The sequence below is a fragment of the Sus scrofa genome, chromosome 15, assembly GCF_054392235.1.
Source record: "Sus scrofa isolate SSC_HxYL_T2T_F1_AM1 chromosome 15, Sscrofa_HxYL_maternal_Yorkshire_Landrace_v2.0, whole genome shotgun sequence".
NCBI lineage: Eukaryota > Metazoa > Chordata > Mammalia > Artiodactyla > Suidae > Sus > Sus scrofa.
In genome coordinates this window covers 99526087-99550390 of record NC_139397.1, presented here as the reverse complement: position 1 = coordinate 99550390, position 24304 = coordinate 99526087, and the positions used below count along the sequence as shown (strand labels likewise).

Here is a 24304-nt window from a genome sequence, read left to right as displayed (position 1 = left end):
ATTTGTAGCCCTTCTCCCCCACATTGGTTGACATCTGTCACCTTCTGAGTCTCATATATTCAGGCCCATCACTCATCATATTGGCCCACACCATACCCATGTCTGCTTTGATATCATTATGCCCATATCCTAATCCTTGAATAAGCCAGAAACCAGGCCCAAACAGTTTGGGTCAATACATCCAGAATAGGTATCAAGGAGAAGCCATGGATCCCAGAATGAGACAGACCCAAGACCCAGCAACAGATACCACTGAACGTACTCTGCCAGGTATGTGCCTTTCCTGAGAGTTTCCATTATGAGAAACTCTCATGCAGCTCATCCAGGTTTTACTCTGTCTAGAATCTATTGAAATTGTGAAAATGTGACCAATACCTAAATGCTATAAGTAGTTATCCCCACGCAATGGAAGTATAGATTTTCATTTTAATTTTTATCATTTCCTGTGCTTCTCAGAATGTCTGTGATAAAGCTGTACTGCTGTTATAATGAGAAGGAAACTCTTCAATTATTTTTATAAAATAATATATTTTGTTAAGAAAACTCTTTCAAGAACAGATTAACAAAAAACCAGAGTGACATGGCAGCCATAAAATTTTAAATTATTTGCATATTTCATAGACACTCAGTAAATCTCCTTAAACTCCAGTCTAGAGTTTAAAACACTCTAGATTTCCCCAGCTCTCAAAACCTAAAGGAAAAAAAAAATCTCTTTCTCACAGTAAAAGAGAAGAAATACACGAAGAATCAGAAAGCAGAAATTATGCTTTCCCAAGGCAATACTCTATCACCAAATGTCTGGTGAGGCATTTCTAGAAAGTCTGCGACTCCCATGTCCTGGTGCATCTGTTTCCCAGCCCTTACAGCAATAAGAGCCCTGAAAAATGTCAGTGTGTGATGGTGGCCAGCCCTAAACTCCAGACATTATTAAGGAGGTACTCTGTATCAGAGGACACGAGAAGCCTTTTTAAATTTTTCTTTGAACGAGGAGAGGCCCTTTTCAAATTCTAATTCAAAACCTAATCTCATCCTATAGATTCCACAACTAGCAGAAAAATGTTTTCCACTAATTGAACATTTGATCAACTTTGATCAGCATGTCAGAGGTGATTTTATATAAATGTTAACAGATATGGTTAGTTTGGGAGTTCCTGTTGTGGTGCAGTAGAAACAAATCAGGCTAATATCCATGAGGATGCAGGTTCGATCCCTGGCCTCGCTCAGAGGGTCTGGGATCTGGTCTCCTTATAATGATTAAGCTCATTTGGTAATGTATGAAAATAAATTTAAAGGATAAGGGAAAGGATTCTTGACTTTCACATTGAACAAATCACTCAGTAAGTATTCATATAGGGACGTGCCAGTGCACACAGTTTATAAGCATTGGGACCAGTTGTTTAACCCCTGTTTGTTAAACAATGGAGTATGATGTTTACTTTGGAATTTAGCAGGACTGACTGCCTTTGGGTCCCACCTTCATGACTACCCATCAAATATACTTCAAATCCAAGACCATGTCTTAATCTCCTCCCTTTGGAGAAAAAAAAATCCTAACAATTGGTGATACTAATGAAATTTTCAGGTATTTCGTCTTTAGAAAATAACTCTTCAATTGATAGATAACTTGGGCTGGTTTATAAACCAGAGCATATGACAGATGATATAGTATAGGAAGCAGTATGTCTCAGTGTCCTATTTTATTCAGAAAGTGGACATCAGATTACAAATTCATGTCTACAAGTACAGTATTCTCAAGTGAATTAACTGGTTCTGCCTAGTAAACATCAACGGTATTAGAGGCCTGAAGCCTCTGGTTGTCCCAGTAAATAAGGGCAGACAAACTTTCTTGTCTGCTTATAAATACTATCCTTGTCAAAGTAGTTTCTGGAGGGAAACAATCTTGCTGTTTTATTTTACAACAAACTAAAATCTATATAGAATAAATCCTAGAATGTAGTTATGAATTTTTACAGTATATAAAAATATTTACTTTGGGAAAAACCTTTCCAGATATTAAAACTTACTAGTATATTATTTGCATTTGAATTTATATGAGGAATAGAATTCAAAAGCAATTAACACCATAAATACTTTTTAATTGTAGTCATGTTGATAGAATAAGTATATTCCAACTATTTATTTCTTTTCAATTAATTTAAAAGTTCTAGATAATAAGGCCTTTCTTTTATTGGGGCAAAATCATTTTTATTATTTCTTTTCAGCTCCTTCTTAAGATTGCTCCTTTTTTCTTAATCAGAATTAGCCCTTTCATTGAAATCCACTTTTTTTATTTAATATTTTTTTAATAATCTTCCCTGGACTTTTAGGATTTTTTCCTTTTTTTTTTTTTTTTGTCTTTTGGCAGTTTTTCCAGTTGGTTTTAAACTTACTGAGAGCAGTCTCTGTGAGCTCACTTTGATATCTCCCACAGTGCCAATCCTTAGAGAAGTCATTCCATACAAATGTTCTAAATGGACTCAGTTTTAAAACAAATCACAAATTAGCACAGAGGCATTTTCTGAAGAAGGAATTGCATTTATCTCCTGATAAATATTGGTGTCTTTTGTAGAATTTTTTTACTCCCTCATAGATAGAGAATTATCACAACTCAAGTGGGATGGGAGTATGGAGGAAGTTCTAGACTGACAAAAACCAAACTCCAGTTGTGGCCCCATCAGTGATGAACCTTGTGAGCTTTTCCAAATCACCAGCCACTATCAAGGGTTCAGTGAAGATGCTATTTCCTAAGCCTGCCTCATAAAACTGTTACTACCATCGCATGAGGTGATGAATGAGATAGCACTCTGAGTACTAAAAAGTACTACAAAAATAGGTGGTGTACTTATGCCATGTTTTTACCATAACATGCTGAACTTTATAAAATAATGTTATCATTCTAAGGTGCTTGGTCACTGTATTGTTACTGGGATGGAAAAAAAATTTTTAGAGAAATTGAGACCCTAGAAACCCACTTTTAAAAGATCCAGGATTTACCAATGCCACAATACACCCAAACTGTTTTGGAGGGCTGCCTTGGAAGGTTGTACTAGCACTAGCTAAAATATACTGTCTGTATGCACTCTGTCAAGCCCTTGATTGACAGTTTTAGGCACATTGTCTCATTTAATCCTCAATACTGTCCTATGCAGGTGGGCAGTGTTATTGTCCTCCCTGTGTAGATGAGGAAATTGTGCCTTAGACTAATGTGTCTAAGGTTATGCCGGTCAAAAGGGTCAGAGCCAGACATGAATCCATATTTGTCTTACTTTAGCACCAGTGCTCATTTGTTCTTTTCTGACCTGGCAATCCTATTAGCTAAAGCCTATTCAATTTTATAGCAATCCAAATCCATGAGGAAGAAAATTAAATATTAAGAATCACATTGTTTAATTTCAAATTGATTTGAAGATACCCATGGAATCACATGGATCTTTAGAGGTAGTTAAGAAAAATCTTATCGTCTTTGCACATAAAGAGATTTTAAAATAATAGTCAGTAATGAAAACTAAATTATCAAAATATACTTTTTAATGAGTTATTGCTTAAGACATGCCTATTGGCAATGAATGAATTTTCTAAATATATAATTTGTCATAATGTCAGGATTTTGTTCTCTAATAACATTTGAGTTACAGTAACTTCTATTAAAAAATAATACTCCAGTTAAAAAATCATTCTGGTTCCCCAAACTCTCATTTTTTGGCAGTATATATGATATTTTCTCTTGAAAAATTGCTGGATAGTTACTACTATAGAGAAAGTTAAAAATGTAATTCACAGCTAGGTGGGATAAAAGAGAAACAAACTCTGACCTATTAAACAGTACTCTTCCATTTGGTAGTCTCAGGTGATTTTCTAAGTAAAATGTTTATAATTATTGTAACACTCTAAGAAAAGAGAGGAAAGCTTGCAAGTTGTATTTTGGTTAATGAGACTCTGAACCCATAATTGTTCAGTGTCTTAAAAATAAGCACATAAACATGTTCTAATCCTAAATGCTCATTTTACTAGCAGACAATTTCAAGTATTGCATAAATATCTTCTCAGGATATTTCCTAATGAAGTCTCAGACAGTTTATAAAATAAAATAACTTTTAAAGTGAGTCTAGACAGTAAGTCTGTGGTCAATAATCCTGTAAATCCTGATATACAATATTATGGTTATATCCCTTCTTTATTTTAGAATCTTCTGTAAAGAGACATTTACTTTTATTTGATGCTGTAGACCTGATGTACATTTCCCATCAATGTGATGAGAATTGTAGGTTAGTCACTAAGTGGGAAAAATTGAATCATTTAATCCTTCTTTGAAATCTCTCTCTCATTGACTCTTTGAATTTTGTTGTAGTAAAAGGTGCAGAAGCTCATAGCTTGAAGTGGAGAAACATATAATTAAAAAGCAAATTGTCCTAATGGTATATTTGGGGGAAATGGTGTTTAACAACTGAAACTTTTTCTTTTGGTCATAACATTTTAGTGTAACAGTATCACCGGCTCTTTTGATTCTAAGGGACTTTGTAGCAATTGACTTCAATAAATATTTATTAATGGGTATATTGCAATTCATACATAATTTCAAATAACTCAGAAATATGCACATCTGTCATAATGGTGTCCCAAATCCAAGTGGTAAATGCAAGTTTAAAAGTAGAGGATTCTTGGGAATGTTAAGTTGATGCAACCACTATGAAAATAGTATGGACATTCCTCAGAAAACTAACAATAAAATTATTATATTATCCAGCAATCCCACTCCTGGGTATATATCCAGACAAAATTATAATTCGAAAAGATATATGTACCCTATGTTTATAGCAGCACTCTTCACAATAGCCAAGATGTGGAAACAATCTAAATGTCCATCAACAGATGAATAGAAGAATGGATTACAAAAATTCGGTACATATATACAATATGGAATACTACTCAACCATAAAAAAGAACAAAATAATGCCATTCACAGCAACATGGATGCAACTAGAGATTATCAAGTAAAGTCAGTCAGAAAGATATCACTTATATATGGAATCTAAAATATGGCACAAATGAACCTATCTACAAAGCAGAAACAGACTCACAGACAGAGAACAGACTTGTGGTTGCTAAAGTGGAGGGGGGAGGGAGCGGGATGGACTGGGAATTTAGGGTTAGTAGATGTAAACTATTACATTTAGAATGGACAGACAGCAAGGTCCTACTGTATAGCACAGGGAACTATATCCAGTCTCCTGAGATAGACCATGATGGAAAATAATATTAAAAAAAGAATGTGTATATATATGAATCACTTTGCTGAACAGCAGAAATTGGCACAACATTGTAAATCAACTATTCTTTAATAAGAAAAAAAAAATCTAACCAAAATTTTAAAAAAAGAAAATAGAGAATTCTTCAGATCACTCAGGCACAAGGCAAAATTAGGTTTTTTATATCAGGTTCTATATAATGCCAGAGCTCTTTAAAAAATCTGAATAAGTAACATAAGACTGTTAGCATACCTAGATTTAGAAATTTTATCTACTAGTTATGTTAAAAGTCAGTGAAATTATTTATTCCATACTTGTTATCTAGTTTCAAAAAAGTATAAAAATGACAATGCTCGACTATGACCAAGAATTTTATACATGAAATGAATATTTTATTATTGCTTTGGGATAGTTTCAGAATTTGCTTTATGAACTTCAAAATCTCTTATTCTTCCATTACACAGCCTAAAACCTAACTCTTCCTTCCTTAGCATAAAGCTATCAAATGAGCTGGCAGCATCCCCAAACCTAAATGCAATTTCTACATGTTGCCAAAGAATTAGAGTCTCAAATGCTTTCACAGGGTCATAAGACTGGTTTTGTCTTATATATTCAAAGAAAATGGTGCTGACTGGGGTACCCAAGTGGGCTATATACATTCATTCATGTAAGAATAAAATGGTCTGTATATTTATGTTACTTTCACCTTGTTTTTTCTTTCTTCTATCCACATATATTCATAAAACTTTTGAGAAACTTAGCTGCACTTCACTGTTTCTTTCTCCAATGGGAATTTAAATGCTATTATTATGTAAGGAAAGTGAAAGTTAGAAACATTTTCCCTAAATGGAACATGGGTCTTTGAGAATGATATAATTCTGGGAGCTTTGGTTAGGAATTTTCCACGTGCTAGTTTCTGTAATGGAGGCAGAGAGGGAAATACTACAAAATTGGTTCTTGCCTTCACATATCTCACAGTGTAGTAGTCAATACTGCTGTGCAAACAGGCAGTGTTGTAAAAAACCAGACATGCAAGATAGTCACTTTAGTTTTGCTAATTTAAATGGCTATGCCCCTCTGTAGAACTAACATAAGAAATTACATTAATTATCCTTTCAATTTAAAGGAGTATTCCTGTGCAAAGATTTGAGATAAAATATTTGATCAAAAGGTATAGAAATGGATACATAATAATTTCCCCAGACTTGCATATTCAGACAAATGTTTTTCTCATTCTGAGTAGCTATCTTAGTACCTCCTATGTAGTACTCCTTTGATTAGAATATTATTAGATTTCCTCTGGTTAACTTGCTCACAGAATTAATTTGCTGTATTGTCAAACTTGTCATTATTCAACTTATATTTATAGTTTTCCAGTCAAAATGCCAAACTCCCTTCTATAATTTCATATTGGTATGATCTTTTAAAGAAATGCCACATTGTTTTCAAGGTGTGTCTTTAGTTCCCAATATTCTGGAGATAGTTCCTTTTTTTAAGACAAATATTAGAATTCAGATTGGATCTGCTATTCCATAACCCTTATGTTTGCAGACGTTCACCAGCAATGTGGTTGGGCCTTCCACAAAGGCAGACCACTAAATCTGGTCTAGGCTGGAAAACCAGCACAAATGAAGATTCAGATTCCATTTAGAGTTGTTTTCACTTAGGATTACTAACAAACTAAACAGCACAAGAGATTGAGATACAGGTCAGTGGACGTATTTTCTGATGTCACCCTTCCTTAGGCGGCATATTCAAAGAGGTCAGTGTAGTCCACCTACCATGAGGAATGCACCTGACAGAGCAGCTCAGAACAGGTGACCTTGTCTCATAGCCCATTAGACTTTGAGAGGAGTATTTATCTGTCATTATAGGAGTTTTTCCCTGAATCACCATTAATTACTCTATTTTTACTAAATCATTCAACCTGCTTACCACCAGTCTTCAGAATGGTATTTAAATTTCCAGAAAGACTGCTTTGCTCTCCCATGTCTTTCTACAGAATCCCTTGGTTGAGCCATCACTACAGGGGTAGTTATATGTGGTTTAATAAATAGAACTGATTTTGATGCAACTAGAGATTATCATACTAAGTGAAATAAGTCAGAAAGAGAACAATACCATATGCTATCACTTATATGCAGAATCTAAAATGTGACACAAACGAACTTATCTACAAAACAGAAACAGACTCAAAAACATGGAGATCAGACATGTGGTTGCCAGCGGGGTGGGGGTGTAAGAGTGGGATGGACTGGGAGTTTGGGGTTGGTAGATGCAAACCATTACATTTAGAAAGAATAAGCAATGAGGTTCTAGTGTATAGCACAGGCAACAATATCCAGTCTCTTGGAATAGGCCATGATGAAAGATAAAATAAGAGAAGGAATATATATATATATATGACTTGAGTACTTTGCTGTACAGCAGAAATTGACATAACATTGGAAATCAACTCTAATAAAAAATTTAAAATTAAATTTAAAAGAGTAATGAAATAAATGAACTGATTTTGTCATCCAAAGTATTTATTGGTTACTCACCTTGGGGAAAATGCTGTACTGACCTGTAATGCCATAATATTTAAAACTGTAGAATCTCCTTTAATAGAGATATTTTAACAGACAAAAAGTTTAGGGAAAAAATAATTCCATACAAAAATATAAAAACTATTCTTATTTTTAAATTATTTGGGGAAATATTAGATAAAGATGTTTAAAAAGAATTTCTCTAAGTTTTGCTCATAAGTTTAGCTGTGACTGAGAAATTTTGGCAGTTAATTTAAATTAAACATTTGAATGTTCTTTCTCTGATATGACAACATGCAATGTAAGCTTATCAGTAATTCTCATGTTGTTGCTTTAGTTTTTATTATTTTAAATATTGTTCATTCACATAAACTTGGCGTTAAGATGTATAAAGGAGAAACAACCTTGGGTTTTTTAAGTCAGAGAGTCTGAGTTTAGACTCACCTTTCCAACTCAAGTAGTATAGTTTTGAGCAAGACCCTTAGCCTTCCTAGAACTCAGTTTCTAAATCCATAACATGAGTATTTTTTGAACCACAAACAAGTTTACTAGTAATTAGATCACTCAGGGAATCCTATAGAAGGTAGACATATAGCAGCAAGGCAGTTGGTTGGAGAAGTCAAATACTATGTCATACTCAAAAAGATCTAAAGACATTCATTCCTGTGAAGGTGTTCTGTTATCTGTTAAAACACACAACACGATATTTGCTAATACAATCAATAAAATATTCTTTTGGAGTTCCCATCGTGGCGCAGCAGAAACGAATCTGACTAGGAACAATGACATTGAGGGTTCAATCCAGGCCTCACTCAGTGGGTTAAGGATCTGGTGTTGCCGTGAGCTGTGGTGTAGGCTGGCAACTGTAGCTCCTATTAGACCCCTAGCCTGGGAAACTCCATATGCCATAGGTGCGGCCCTAAAAATAAATAAATAAATAAATAAATAAATAAATAAATAAATAAATAAAATATTCTTTTGCTGATTTATTTTCTACCTTTTGTCAAATAATGTGCTTTCTCATAATAAGGATTAAATCATGATTCCTCAGGAATTTTAGTGTCCTCAGGAATCATTTCTTTCATTACACTCTATATCAAAACCATTTAACATAAAAATCTGTCACTTAGAGCAATAGGTCCCACTTATTTATTAAAAGAATGAGTACAAAAAAATGCAAGTATTTTTCAAAATAAAGGTTGTGAACCATAAGAATTAGGAAACTCTTTTTAGAAGGGTGAGCACTAATGCTAGGTCCATTTTCCAAACTACTCAGCAACTAAATATTAGAAGATACCAATTGTTATGCAGACAAAGCCCTAATTGCATGGAATTTTTTGGCATTTACTACAACTTTATGATATATTCTGAATCTAAATTCAGAACTGGTAAGTATATCGGGTGCACATATTTGCGCCTCCCACACATTTAATTTGGATTAACACATACCAGAATATTGCAGATTATATTTTTGTAAATAAATTTCATCTTTGACACATTCAACTATATCAAATGATTTATTCATCAAAGTTAAGTCCTAACATGTGCTTAAAACCAACATACATTAGAAACATGCCATGATGGGGAGAATACAGACAAAGAAAATTATTTGGTGAGCTCCATAATATGACAGATGTTAGTATCACTCATGAAAAAACTCAGTCCATCCTACACCGAAGGTGGTATCATTCACCACAGTGGAGCAGGTGCAGATTACAAAGCACTTGAACTTTGTAGAGCCCTAGCATCAGGCATGACAGAGGAGGCAATTGAGTAGTCATATCAAGAAAATGAACTCATTTTAAAGGATTTTAGATTTGACTGTGTTTTTAAGATATCTTCTTGAAAGCATTTCAAGATTTGCTGATATTATTTTTTTAAGTTCTCAAAATTTTGAATTTATAGAATATGTCTTTCATCCTAAATAATCTACTACAGAGACACTTTATTAACCACATACTACTTTGTAACAGTAGTTACTCCAGTAACCATGGCAACTATGGTATAAATCCTTCTTTTCACTAACTTGGAAAAATTTTTTTTTAAGATTCTCTCTTTGGACTGACATTTTCAATGCTTGAGCTCTAGTGAAGATGATTTTTACCTCTTCACACTGTGAAAAGTTGAATTAATCTTTTCAAAGAGTTTTGTACATGTTGAATTTTTTTTATCAGGACACTTCAACTTGGAACTTGCAGTTCAAACCAAGGGGAAAAAAAAGGCCTATGAAGCAATAATGTTATCCATTTTTCCCCCTAACTGTAAGACATGAACATAACATAGACTTCATATTTTTCTCATGAAAAGTTCTTATGTTCCTAAGCCACATTAAAATGCAAAATAGGCGTTCCCCATCATAGCGCAGTGGAAATGAATCTGACTAGGGACCATGAGGTTGTGGGTTTGATCCCTGGCCTCGCTCAGTGGGTTGAGGATCCGGCATTGCCATGAGCTGTGGTGTAGGTTGCAGACGTGGCTCAGATCTGGCATTGCTGTGGCTCTGGTGTAGGCTGGTGGCTATAGCCCCCATTAGATCCCTAGCCTGGGAACCTTCATATGCCGTGGGTGCGGCCCTAAAAAAAAAAAAATGGTATTAGTATGTGGTTTTTATCATTAGTCCTATGAATGATAGACACAGTATAATAAGCTGAGATGGAGTGACCACAGGAAAAGTAATGAAGTAAATATGAAAGACCAATGGAAGCTTAATTTCAAGAGTAAAGTACTGATTTTGCAAAATAACTGTGAAGTATACAGATCACCTTTGCATTTTCAGTCATCAACATGACATTAAGCTGTGTCCATATCCAACATAGGTGCTAATGTATACATTTTATTTCTAAAATGCAAACAGCTACATATACTTTATACAGATGCTGGCAGTTCTGAACTGTGTTAGTATTGCTGCACCTTTGAAGATAAGATGATGCACTAAGCCCACCACAAAAATATAAACACCAGATGTGATTAAAAACATAAAAGCCAAAAATGAAGAATAAGAACCAAGGGAAACAAGATATTTCTGAGGAGCAGTAGATTAGATACCTGGAAGTAGGGTACTGTCATAACAAGTAATTAAAAATGTAGGAGAGGCTTTGGAATCAGGGAGTGGTAGGAGGCTGGAAGAATTTTGAGGAACAGGATAGAAAAATCTTAGATTTCCTTGAATAAACACTTAGTAGAATTATAGATATTAAAGATGCTTAGTAGAATTATAGATATTAAAGAGTGCAGTATGAAGAGAAGAACATTTTATTGGGAACTAAAAGAATGGAGATCTTTTTTATGTAATGACAAAGCTAAATGGAATTGTGTCCCTGGTTATGTAAAAAACAGAACTTGTAAAAGATGAGGTAGAATACCTTGTTAAGGAGAATTCCAAGCAAAGTGTTGAAGATGTGGCCTGTTTCTTGCTGCTTATAGTAAAATGCAAGAAAAGAGATATAAATTGAGGGAACTGTTAAACGAAAAGGAAACAGGGCATGATCATTTAGGAGATTCTCAGCCTATTCAGGTGAGAAAAGATACTAAAGAAATTGCCCCTGAAAGTGTGGCATATTTTTAAAAAAGCCAAGGGTATGGCTCTACAACTCTTTGCTGTAACCTTTGAGAGACTGAAGAATCAGTGTTCAGTCATATGAGATTAAAATTAAAAATCCTCATAGATATTCTAAATTACAGGGCTTTTATGGAGCTATATGATTGTCAGCCATCTCAACAAGAGCCAAAGATAAAGAAGGGATTATCTCAAAAAAAAAAAAAAAAAATTGTGGATGTGGCTAATGGAGCGAATTGCTTTGCCATCCACAAGAAACCCACAAAGTTCTTAAGAGAATTATATCAGCAGAGATGCTCCCAACTTAGGTGGAAAGAAACAAGAGAATGCAAAATGAAAGGAGCCTATTGGACTCCAAAATTCTGCTTAAGGAAGCAGGCTAATAAAACTACTCAATTACAAAGATTTACTACTGTTCATGGAAAAGGGAGGGTGATTCAGTGGGCAGAACAGGTAATCCATGGGTCAGAACTGAGAACCTCTGTATAAGAGTCCATATCTTGATTTTTGGCCTCTTGAGATCCTAAGCAGATAATCCAGTCAAGCCAGCTGAGCCTTCTATCTACGGAACCATGAGATAATAAATGAGTGTTGTTCTAAGCCATAAATTTGTTGGTAATTTGTTATGTAGCAATATGAACCTTATATAAATGTTAATAACCAGATTCTCTAATAGATTCTAAAGAATTTAGTTCTTTCGATTCAAAAGAAAGAACAAAGTAGTTCCTAGAGATTTTTACATATACTCCTAAACTGTTTACAAAAGATTTTCTCTGAAAAGGTTTTTAAGTACTATATTATCTATATGGTTTCTAAAGGAAAGGCAGTTCTTAAGCTTTCCAGAAGGGAATAAAGATGGTCGACACAGCTATTAAGCAACCCACAGTATCCCCCACAGGGGCCTAATAATTTAAATTAAAAGTGCCAGAGTTCCCGTTTTGACTCAGTGGATTACAAACCCAACTAGTATCCATGAGGATGCAGTTTTGTTTTGTTTTGTTTTGTTTTTGTCTTTTTGTCTTTTGTTGTTGTTGTTGTTGCTATTTCTTGGGCCGCTCCCGCGACATATGGAGGTTCCCAGGCTAGGGGTTGAATCAGAGCTGTAGCCACCGGCCTATGCCAGAGCCACAGCAACGTGGGATCCGAGCCGCGTCTGCAACCTACACCACAGCTCATGGCAACGCCGGATCGTTAACCCACTGAGCAAGGGCAGGGACCGAACCCGCAACCTCATGGTTCCTAGTCGGATTCGTTAACCACTGCGCCACGACGGGAACTCCAGGATGCAGTTTTGATCCCTGACCTCACTCAGTGGGTTAAGGATCCGGCATTGCTGCAAGCTTTGGTGTAGGTCACAGACAAGGCTTGGGTCTGGCGTTGCTGTGGTTGTGGTACAGGCCAGCAGCTGTAGCTCCTATTCAACCCCTAGCCTGGGAACTCTGTAGGCCATGGGAGCAGCCCTAAAAAGCAAAAAAAAAGGTGGGGGGGGGGGTAGGCCTAGGAAAGCCATTTTACTTAAAAAAGCAAAATTCTTTCTTTTGGAAGTAGTAACAAAAGATCAGATCCTTAAAGGAAGGTTTTTCCTGTGAATCTTCCTAATTTCAGGTTTAAAAAAATTTTTAAATGATAGTTTTCACTTTTTCCAATGTAAGTTCTCTGTTTAGTGATTAATGTTAAACAAAGATAAAAATCCAGTTATTTTTATTCATTGACATTTATTTTATGCTTATGTAAAATTTGCTTTATCATATAATATGTCTGCAGGTTACTAGTCATTTCTAACTCATAGTCTGAGTTCACTTATATCACCTGAGACCTTGGCTTTGTATCACAGTTTGCACAAAATATTGTGCTGAGATAGGAGTGCTATTTAACAAGCATGTTTTGGCATTGCACCTCCTCTTTGTCTGAACTATCTTCAAAAATACTGATGTCAAAAATAACATCAGCTTACAATGGGCTTGTAGCAATGATGGTAGTTTTAGTAACTGAATCAACCTTAGGCCAAGTGCCATTAGCTGGCTCAAGTCATATGTTAGGGTATTATTTTCTGTGACTTACACTCAGAACATTAGGACTTAGAGGTGGGCAGTCACAAAGAAGACTAGAAACCAGTAGTGGTGAATCTTCCCTGCTGTAACATACGCAAAAAAGTAGGTATTATAGAGTGTATGTCGATGAGTTGACAATGACTAAATGAGCATAGCTGCCATTGGAGAGCCCTGGAGCCCTTTACAGTAGCTTTGAGCGTTGTTCATTAATGAAACCTAATAGAATTAACCACCTCTTATTCTAATATTTATTTAGATTTATTTGTGTTACTGCCAAATAAGTTGAAATTAAAGCTGCTTAATAACAATAAATTAATGTAAAGAAACTATTAACATATGCTATTAGGCTAAAGGCTCAAAGGAAAAAAAGAAGCAAGTAACTGGGGCAGCAGAGTGAAAATTTTTAACCTTTGCCCGTTTTAGTAACCGGTCTTTTTTTCTTTGGTCTTTACATCCTATTTTGCTTGCTTTTCCTTTTCAAAAGTTGAAAAAAATATGCCTGGTTGTCCTACTCCCACCCATCCCTTTCCCATCAATACTAATGTTACCTGGAAGTGGAAATTGTAATTTGGAGAAGGTGATTACTACACATGTGCTCTTCTAACTTAATGACAGCAAAAAAAATTAAGAAGGAAGGTGGCTATAACTAAGGTGATCATTTATTCCAGTTTGCTTGGGACAGTCCCAGGCTATGCCTATTAATAGCCTCTCCTTTCTTTCTAAAAACTCTTCTGGTTTGAATGGTAAATTACATAGTCATCTTACTTATAACTAAGCTGGGCTAAAGGATGATATAGAAAAATGTATGAACTTAAAAAAAATGATGTTAGTTGAAATTTTGGTAGAAAAATGTTAAATAAGTATCTTATTAAAAATAACAAGGACAGAATTGCCTTTCTCAACACTGGGGTCTCTATGTAATCTTTAGAATTATGTTATCTTTTAGGAATGTTTACAAATATTTAAGCAGTTGTTCTTGTTTATATGCAAGAAAGTTGAACTACCCAGATTCTTGTAGAATTATAATACAGAGAATATGTTCCTTTCAATATTTTAAAAAATATTCCTAATGAAAATTCTCACTGAAATTATATTTTAGAAATATAAATGGAGTTTTAATAAAACATTCATGATGGATTTTTAAAAAATGTAAAGGACACTGTTGTTGATGATTTTTTGGGTAAAGAAAAAGTGATTAAATAGAAAATATTTGAAATGCTCGGCAAACGGAATAAAATTAATATAGGTGTCTTTTTAAGACAGTTTAATATTCTTTTTTATATATAATTTCTGAAGGCTATTTTTGGTTATGTTTTAGTGTTTATTATAGTTTAAAGAAAATGTTTCTTGCCCCACACCAGGTTTTTATTCTCATTGGTACCAACTAACTTATTTTTATCAAATTTAAAAGCAATATTAATATTTTGGAGAAATTTAATTGAACTCCAGACAAGTCATTTCCTTTGTCTCCCCTTCTAACAGGAACTTTTTTTTTTTTTTATTATTATTTTCCCACTGTACAGCAAGGCTAACAGGAACTTTTTAAGGTGAGTTGAATAAATAAAACTCCCTAGGTTTTAGAATCCTCAAGTAGGTTGTAGTAGACACTATTCCCATATGAAGATTCACAGAGTTCACTATAATGTACTTAATATAAAGTTGTAGCCTTCTATCAATAAAAGAGAAGACACGAAGGAATAAAATAACTGGTGCCTGGGGCTGCCAAAAACCTTCCATAAGCAGTTTAGATATATAGCTTTCAAGTAGAGCCAACACACTTTGAGTTTAATATTTTGTTACCTTGTTAATAATTAACATAATGCAACAACCCCATCTGGACCATGAAATAAGAGGACAGAATTCCAAAAGAGTTTTTAGAGTTTATTTTTTATGTAAAAAAAATTGTCAGACTAACTCATACTATACTTTTGTTCAATATTCTTCTTCTTAATTACTAAATAGTGGCACTTTTGCAGGTTGAAATTTGCTGTGAGATTCTACTGCTGTAAGCACAACAGGGGGTTAAACACAATGTTAGATTTCCATTCTTACTTTTTTAATGAGGTGTACTTATTGCCAAAGTAAAACATTCTGTGCAAATAAGGAGCCCGTGCTATGATTGTTATGATTAAATTGTGTGCTTTAGCCAGTCGACTTACTGAGACTATTAAATTACAGTGGCCAGTGCTATGCTTATGAGTTAATAAAATGGCAGTTATTTAAGGAAACAGTTTTTTTCTCCAAGTAGACATTATGTTTGCCTGTGTGAACAACTAGAGGAACAGGGTGTAGAGAGCTCTTCACTGTATCACACCTGGAAGATTGACATGTTTTCTAGAAGATAATGAAAAAGGGGGAAAAGAGCAGAAAAAGAGAGAAAGCGATCAGCCATTCTCAGCTTTGCCTCATTTTTAAGAGGATTCATAACTATTTATTCTTCATAAATGGAATATACACAAAAATGATTTGAGTTTTGAAAAGATATCGTTCCTGCCTAATTTGTAATCTCAAAACCACTAGTCATATTACTACTAACACCACTGCATTTTCTCATTATGGGCCATGGGACAGGCTCTAGGCCTTGTTTTCTACTGAAGATAAAGAAAATCAGCTGATACTTGGAATCACTGGAGCAGAAGGGACCTTGGGACCTTGGGATCCAAGTTGACTTTATGGAATGGACCTGGAGGGGGACCTCAGATTCAGCCTAACAGCTCTGACACTTGATAAATCACTGAAAGGCTCTGCCTGGGCCTCTGTCTACCTATTGAGGACAACCCACACATTCCATCATGTCCAATTCCGGAGGACAGAGCAAGAATCTATGTGAACCCCCAAGGAGAACCCATGCTTAGTGTTAAGTAGGCAGAGCAAGGGATTAGCCAAAGCAGAAAGAGAAGGGCCAGCTGCTTTACTCTCCACTGTAAAGCCCAGCCAGGTGTTGAGGGCACCGTTTGGGTAGAACCATCTTGAGGTGCTTCTAAGAAGTTAGCCCTCCTTAGAAAGGATTAAGGTAAAGTTCCACTAGAGGAGCAACATTCGAGGGATGATTATTGCACAGTCTTTTTAAGACGGTGCACAGGAAAGGTATCAGCCAGGCCAATCCCCTGCCTCCCACTAGGCTCTAACTGTGTGTTTGGGACTCACATCCCTCTAAGCTCTTTAATTGCTGTCAGTGTTTTCCTAGTCAACAAAGACTATGTTCTGCTCAAAGAAAAACATCTTTAATAAAAATATTCACATTTTTCCTTAATCCAGGAACTCCTGGGAACCTGGAGAAATTTCATTTTGAAACCATGTTATATTGGTAATATAGAAAGGACTGAGTGACTCTTTTTAATTGTGTGGAACAAACAGGAAATATACAATGAAAAGAATAAAAATAATATCATAAAAGAATTTCATAGAATTACAAAAAGAGTTTCTAAGAGCTTTAATATATATGGATATGCATGTATGTATGTATATAGGTATATAGGTGTATATAAATATACACACATATAAATATATACACACACACATACATAAATACATACTTTGAATTAAAATATTATATATAAAATGCATGTATTTATATGTTATTTCTTGTGGGGAATGAGCCACTTTGGGACTGAGCTACTTTATCTTTGTAATAGGTAGCTAGATAATTAGAAACTCTCTAAAGTCTCATTAAAGCTTAACTTTATGGGATTATTGGTACCATCAGTCATCATAAGTAAGTGTGTCAGGAAAGGGGAAAGCTGAAATAATCAAATAATATTTATGTAACAGCAAAGATGTAAAATTCTTAGAATGGGAACAGAAAGTGCATTTGAAAACAAGTAAAGCAGCTATTTATTGAGCACTACCACATTCTAAATGGTAAAATAATTGTAACAATAATGGCAACAACAGTAATAACAGTCGCAGGTGAAACAAATACAATGCGCACAGAAAAAAGTCCCAGATGCCCAGCTTTGGGCTCAGCCCCATGTGCGTATTGTCTCGTGTAATACCGTGAAACAAATTCTGACATAATCCCCTTACAAATGAGAGGGCCGAGACGTAGAGAGATTGTCACTTGCCTAGGTCTGCTGAGGTTGTAAACATGAGTTTAAACCCCAGTTATCTGTTCCCAGGTTCTCTTCCCTCCCTCACTCAATTCTGACAGCCCTGCAAGATGGGCATCATCCACTGAGGTAGAGATTGGCTTCCCTGTTGCAGGGAAGTTTAGGTGACTTCTCTAGGGTTACACACAGATTCCACAGCAACGATGTTAACCAAACGTGTTTTTACATATGTGTTTAAACATGTTTTCTACTATAGCGTGCTCAATTTTTCCCCCTTTAGATTTTTGTCCTTAATGGTAACAGTTTAATGAAACTTGAATTGATATCTGACTATAGTTAGATCTGCTTCACAAAAGAAAAATCAGCAGATCAACGCTAGGTTTCACACTAGCAATATGTATTCACATCACAGTAGCATCCTTTTTTTCATATTGGGCTGTTACATAGTTTTCCATAGGTTTCTATTACTGAAGTGGGACAGTTTCACAAGTCAAAACTTGCTTGAATTCCAATGACTAAGCTGATGGTGTCTCAGTGACATTCTTCCTTTTATTCATGGAGCTAGTGAGGTAGAGTGAGGATTGGTTAATTATTTCTAAATTCTGGGACCCTATAGTAAAACTCTAGTCAGGTTCAGTGTGGGTATTATACAAATAGGAAATAGATGTATAATATGGGTTTTGACTGGGGTGGGAGAGAACCTCTATTTCTCTCCCTCTTTCTGGGGTTTTGACTGGGGTGGGAGAGAACCTCTATTTCTCTCCCTCTTTCTGGGGTACATGGATTAAAAAAAAGGCCAATACAGCTGCCCAGTTAGCACACTTTAGAAATATACACATGCTCTCCCTTTCCCCAATCTTCTTTTGTTCCCTTCGTTGCAGCTCACCTTTCCCTGTGGAATGTGTGTGTCTGAGCAGCTACACCTGGTTTGGATTTTATTGTTGTTATTATTATTATTAAGGTATAGTTGATTTATAATGTGCCAATTTCTACCATACAGCAGTGACCCAGTTATACATATATATATATAAAAGAATGTATGTGTATATATATATATTATGTATGTATATAAGAATGAACACTTTTTCTCACACTGTCTTCCATCATGTTCTATCCCAAGAAATTGGACATAGTTCCCTATGCTGTGCAGTAGAACCTCATTGCTTATCCATTCTCAATGTACTAGTTTGAATTTGATGAGAGGATGGACCAGAAGCCAGATCACTTAGTATCTCTGCTGATACAAGCAGAAATTCAGCTAGTTAGACCAAAGTTGACCCCCTGTATACTTCATGTATGCCATTGAACAGCTGAAGAGTAATGATAGTTTTCATTTCCTCCTGGCATTAAATCTGAGAGGCCAACTAATAGGTTAACAAGAAAATTCAGAGTTAAAATCGATGTCTTGCTTAATTCTCCCCAAAGTGCTTGAGTATGATTATTATTTAATACTTCTTTGTCCCTTAAATATAGGGGGTACTGGTCATCATATGAAATTGTTTCAGATAATAGATATCTCCCTGAAAACTAAGACCAACATACAAAAAATACCAGAGTGTGGGATTGGATGGAAGCAGATTTCTGAAAGCCTAAGGTGATGACTAATGCAGAGCTTTCTCTGTGGTGCTGAACAGGGTTTTTCAAGAGTTTCTGTCATTTTGTGACATTTTTCCTTCCTTGTTTAGCCCCCAAGCTCAGCCCTACTGTATCGTCACATTTTGCTTTTCAGATTCACCATCACTGATAGTGGGTCAGGAACACCATCCATGTTCACAGAAAACAGTACACTGTATCATTTGAAGATGGAAGAGAAAAGATTCTTCAGTCACTAGGCAGGCTGACCTCAAGGCTGTCAAGCAAATTATGCCAGCCCAGACTGTCTGCTCAGAGAATCACTGTGAGGTGGCAGGTGATGAATGAGTGGTTTTCATGGCCTCAGGCTCCTTTGCAAGAGAGAGAGTAAATTGGAAGATGATTTTAGCAGTCATGGTGGGTAAGTCTGACAGAAGTCAGATATCACTCCCTACCTCTCTGCTTGCATGAGGAATGATGGCAGGACTGGGCCTTGACTTGTGGGATATTCAGTATAAAGATGAGAAAAATCATCTTCTTTATTCAATATCCCTCTTTGAAATGAAAATTTGACCAAGCAGAACAAGATTTTTTTAATAGCATAAGTTTTGCTGATCCAAAGAAAAGGGCCTGCAAAGTATTCACCTTTCCAGTGGCAGTGAGACACTGACGTTGACAAAATAGCACCTGACTTCTCACCTCTCCTGGATAAGACAAGTCTTTTCATATTCAAGCACCATCAACAGCTACAGGAATATGAAAGACCACTTTATCTTTTGAGATAACCTAAACATAGAGCAAGTTTGTTCTACTTCATAGATTTAGAAATGGAATTTATTATTAGAAGAAACTTAAAGTTGAATATTCATTAGTACCCTTGATCCTCTTGAGCAGAAGACTTGAAAGAAACCTGGGTTTGGAGGGAGTTTTTTTAATCTTCTCTTTTTCCTGTGCTTTTGGGTCTGATGTTAAGTTCTGCCATCTGTGGGACTGGTTCATTTTAAGTGTCTTTTACTGATAAGCTTCAGTTCTTTGGGGAAATTGTTTTTTGCTTGTGTTACCTAAACGGCAGAAATTGGCTTCCATCTCACAGAGTCTCTGCATTATTAAAATACAGCTTGTTATGCAGTTTTAATGGACTCTTTAGGGCCTTTACATATTAATATTATAGATAAAGAACTATTAAAGCATTCCAAATAAAATGTATTTACTAGTTATATGTGTTTTATTTCTGATCATCGATGAAAAGGACAAGCTAGCTGTCTTCAATGGTCATTTAGGAAAAAGGTTGTAATCTGATACAAACTTAGTCTCCTATATAAGGCAACATAGTCACATAATTTCAAGGAAGCCTAGAATTTATTACTCTCTCTCTTTGATTCTTACCTTTAAATAGTGAAAACAATACAAAAATGATTTTAACCTACTCTTGATTATTTAAGTATAAAGTATTTATAGTAAATTCTTCATCTAATGCAGATTTTTTTTTCAATCAACAAGAAGAATGTAATGGAAAAAATAAAAATTATTAAAAAAAACAAGAAAAATGTGGTAACCGTTTGTTTTCAGCTGTTATATACTTAGGGATATTTTTTATTTTAAATGTAAAAACAAATATCTTGTCTTCTTTGGAGAAACATCACTTTAAGTCCTCTGCCCATTTTTTGATTGGGTTGTTTGGTTTTTTTGTTATTGAATTGTATGAGCTGTTTGTATATTTTAGAAGTTAAGTCCTTTTTGGTTGCATCATTAGCAAATATTTTCTCCCAGTCTGTAGGCTGACTTTTTGTTTTGTTTATGGTTTCCTTTTATGTGCAAAAGCTTATATGTTTGATTAGGTTCTATTTGTTTGATTTTGCTTTTATTTCTATTGCCTTGCTGTATTCAGTTATCAGTACCAGTAACTTTTGTGTAGAATCTTTAGGATTACTATATACAGTATCATGTTATCTTCAAATAGTGGTAGTTTTGCCTCTTCCCTTCCAATTTGGATACGTTGAATTTCTTTTTCTTGTCTGATTGCTGTGGATAGGACTTCTAATACTATGTTGAATAGAAGTGGTAAGAGTGGGCACTTGTCTTATTCTAGATTTTAGCGGGAAGGCTCTCAGCTTTTCACCATTGAGTGTTATGTTGGCTGTGAATTTGTCATATATAGCTTTTAAAAAAAATGTTTACTATAGTATAGTTCATATACAATGTTCCTTCAATTTCTGCTATACAGCAAAGTGACTGGGCAACACATACATACACATTCTTTTTTTTTTTTTTTTCATTTTCTATCATTTTCTAACTCAAAACACTGGACACAGTTCCCTGAGCTATATAGCAGGACCCCACCACCCATCCATTCTAAATATAACAGTCTGCATCTCCCAACCTCAAACTCCCCATCTGTCCCCTTCTCTCCTTTTTCTCCCTGACAGACACAAGTCTACCCCCCATGTCCATGATCTGTTTCTGTTTTGTAGATAGATCATTTGTGTCACAGTTTAAACTCCACATATAAGTGATATCATATGGTGTTTGTCTTTCTCTTTCTGACTTCACTTAATATGAGAATCTCTAGTTCCATCTGTGTTGCTGCAAATGGCATTATTTTGCTCTTTTTATGGCTGAATAGTATTCCATTGTATACATGTACCACATCTTCCTAATCCATTCATCTGTTGATGGACATCTAGCTTGTTTCCATGTCTTGGCTATTGTGAATAGAGCTGCAGTGAATATAAGGGAGCATGTGCTTTTGCACAGCAAAGGAAACCACTTTAAAATATGAAAAGACAACTCACAGAATGGGAGAAAATCTTTGCAAATTATTCAGCTGACAAAGGCTTAATCTCCAAAATATACAAGCAACTCATACAACTCAACAACAACAACAACAAAAAAAAAAACAACCTAATCAAAAAATGGGCAGAAGACCTAAATAGGCATTTCTTCAATGACCTGTGGATGGCCAGCAGGCACATGAAACAAATGCTCAACATCACTCATTATTAGAGAAATGCAAATAAAAATTACATAGAGGTACCACCTCACACCAGTTAGAGTTAACAAGTCAACAAACAACAAGTGCTGGAGAAGATATGGAGAAAATGGAACACTTCTTCATTGTTGGTGGGAAATAAATTGGTACAACCACTATGGAAAACAGTATAAAGGTACCTCAGAAAACTAAGTACAGAGCTATCATATGGTCCAGCAATCCCACTCCTGGGCAAATATCCAGACAAAACTTTCATTGAAAAACATTCACGTCATAAATAGCTTTTATTGTGTTGAGACACGTTCCCTCTATACCCACTTTGGCAAGAATTTATATCATGAGTAGATACTGAATTTTATTAAGCACTTTTTCTACATCTTGAAATAAAGTAGTTTTGTATAAAGCACAAATTTTTGTATTGGGGATAGGTACCAAAAGAGGGGTAGTTAATTCTGTCTGAGTTTAGGTGAAGGAAAGGAGATTGACAGAGACTTTCAGAGAAGATTCTTGAACTGAGTATTTGAATATTATTCTCCAGATGAACAAGTGATAGAGGGTGTAAGAACACAGGCCTGATTTGCAGCAACATGGATAGAACTAGAGACTCTCATTCTGAGTGAAGTAAGGCAGAAAGAGAAAGACAAATACAATATGATATCACTTATATCTGGAATCTAACATAAGGCACAAATGAACCTTTTCACAGAAAAGCAAATCAAAGACTTGCAGAATAGACTTGTGGTCACCAAGGGGGAGGGGGAGAGAGTGGGTTGGCTGGGGAGCTTGGGGTTAATAGATATAAATTATTGCCTTTGGAATGGATTAGCAATGAGATCCTGCTGTGTAGCACTGGGAACTATGTCTAGTCACTTATGATGGAGCATGATAATGTGCGAAAATAGGATGTATAATATGTATGTGTAACTGGGTCACCATGCTGTACAGTAGAAAAAAAAATTGTATTGTGGAAATAACTATTAAAAAAAAATAATAATAAAATATATTTTTTAAAAAAAGAGCACAGGCCTGTAGGACTAAGTCAGCATAAGGCCTCAGGACCTAATAGGGTCCCATATGCCTGGAATATAAGTATTAGATGAAATATGCAGGGCATGGTTGGAACATATGGAAGAGGCTTTACATAACACACAATTCTGGATTTTGTAAGAAGCCATGACATGGTTCTAAGTAGACTTTGTCAACTGTTCATATATGTGTTCTAGGAAGAACACTCTAGCAAAGTATGGCAAAGATTTGGAGAGGGCAAAGACTAGAAGCAAGAAATACAGTTAGGAGATTATTAGAGAGGCACAGGGGAGAGGTGATGAAGGTGACAGTAGTGACTATGGAGCGGAAGGGAAAGAACTATAAGATATGAGTGAAGTGATTCCTATCAAATGAGGGATAAAGAAAGAGGGGGAAGATCTCTATCATCCCTTTCATCTTTTGCCTCTCATGAGTCATTTATTCAAGATTCTAGATCAAAACCTCTAAGCTCAAGGGAAGATTTTCATAAACACACTTTATGTAAATATTAGAGCTTGATAAATTGGTTTATTCTTTTGAATTCTTGCTTTTAAGTTATTAGAACCATTGGGTTTTTAAAGGGAGCCCTGTTATATTAGTGCCAAATGAGTCAAGTATTAAAGTTAATTCTTTATTCAGAAGACACACCATACACATGTAAATATATACTAAAGCCACCCCGTATCATGTGGCATATTGTAAAGAGGCAAAAACAGTCCAGTTGTGCTTACATTCAGAAATTCTATGATATACCTTAATATATTACCCAGGAGACTCAGAAAGCCAGAAACAAGAAGAGAGCCTATAAGTAGCATCCACAGTTAACCTGCAGTCAGAACTCTCCTTAAAATTCTTCTTACTGGAATTCCCACTGTGGCTCAGTGGTAGCAAACACAACTAGTATCCATGAGGACACTAGTATCCATGAGGATGAGGGTTTGATCCCTGGCCTTTTTCAGGGAGTTAAGGATCTGGTGTTGCTGTGGCTGTGGCATAGGCCCGCAGCTGTAGCTCCGATTTGACCCCTAGCCTGGGAACTTCCATATGCTGCAGGTACAGCCCTAAAAGCAAAAATATTAAAAAATAAATTTAAAAAAATTCCTCTTACCCATCCCCATCCACCTTTAATTTAATTGTTTTGACTCTGAGTGTGTTTGTCACTTACCCTACCATGCAAATTTCTCGAAAATGTCTCTCCTCGATCCCATCCAATTCCCTCCAACCCACAATAAGAACACACTATTAAACTGACTCTCACAAAGACCACCATGTCTTCCCAAGTGCCAA

The 24304-nt window shown here is 35.4% G+C and overlaps 1 protein-coding gene and 1 long non-coding RNA gene across 14 annotated transcripts in view; both read left to right on the top strand.

The window, feature by feature from the left end:
• ZNF385B (zinc finger protein 385B) overlaps positions 1-24304 on the top strand; it is a 332296-nt gene that overhangs the window by 166162 nt on the left and 141830 nt on the right. For 2 of the 13 annotated variants that reach the window (XM_085000014.1, XM_085000011.1), the window contains exon 1: positions 13390-13487. The exons of the other annotated variants lie outside the window; for them this stretch is intronic. The gene's annotated coding sequence lies outside the window, so the exon portion shown is untranslated. Of the gene's footprint in view, positions 1-13389; positions 13488-24304 lie in introns of those variants that run through there. 13 annotated transcript variants of the gene reach the window in all.
• On the top strand, positions 6029-10845 carry LOC146396019 (uncharacterized). The gene is made up of 2 exons (XR_014829865.1): positions 6029-10446; positions 10498-10845. It is a non-coding gene; the product is annotated as an uncharacterized LOC146396019 (long non-coding RNA).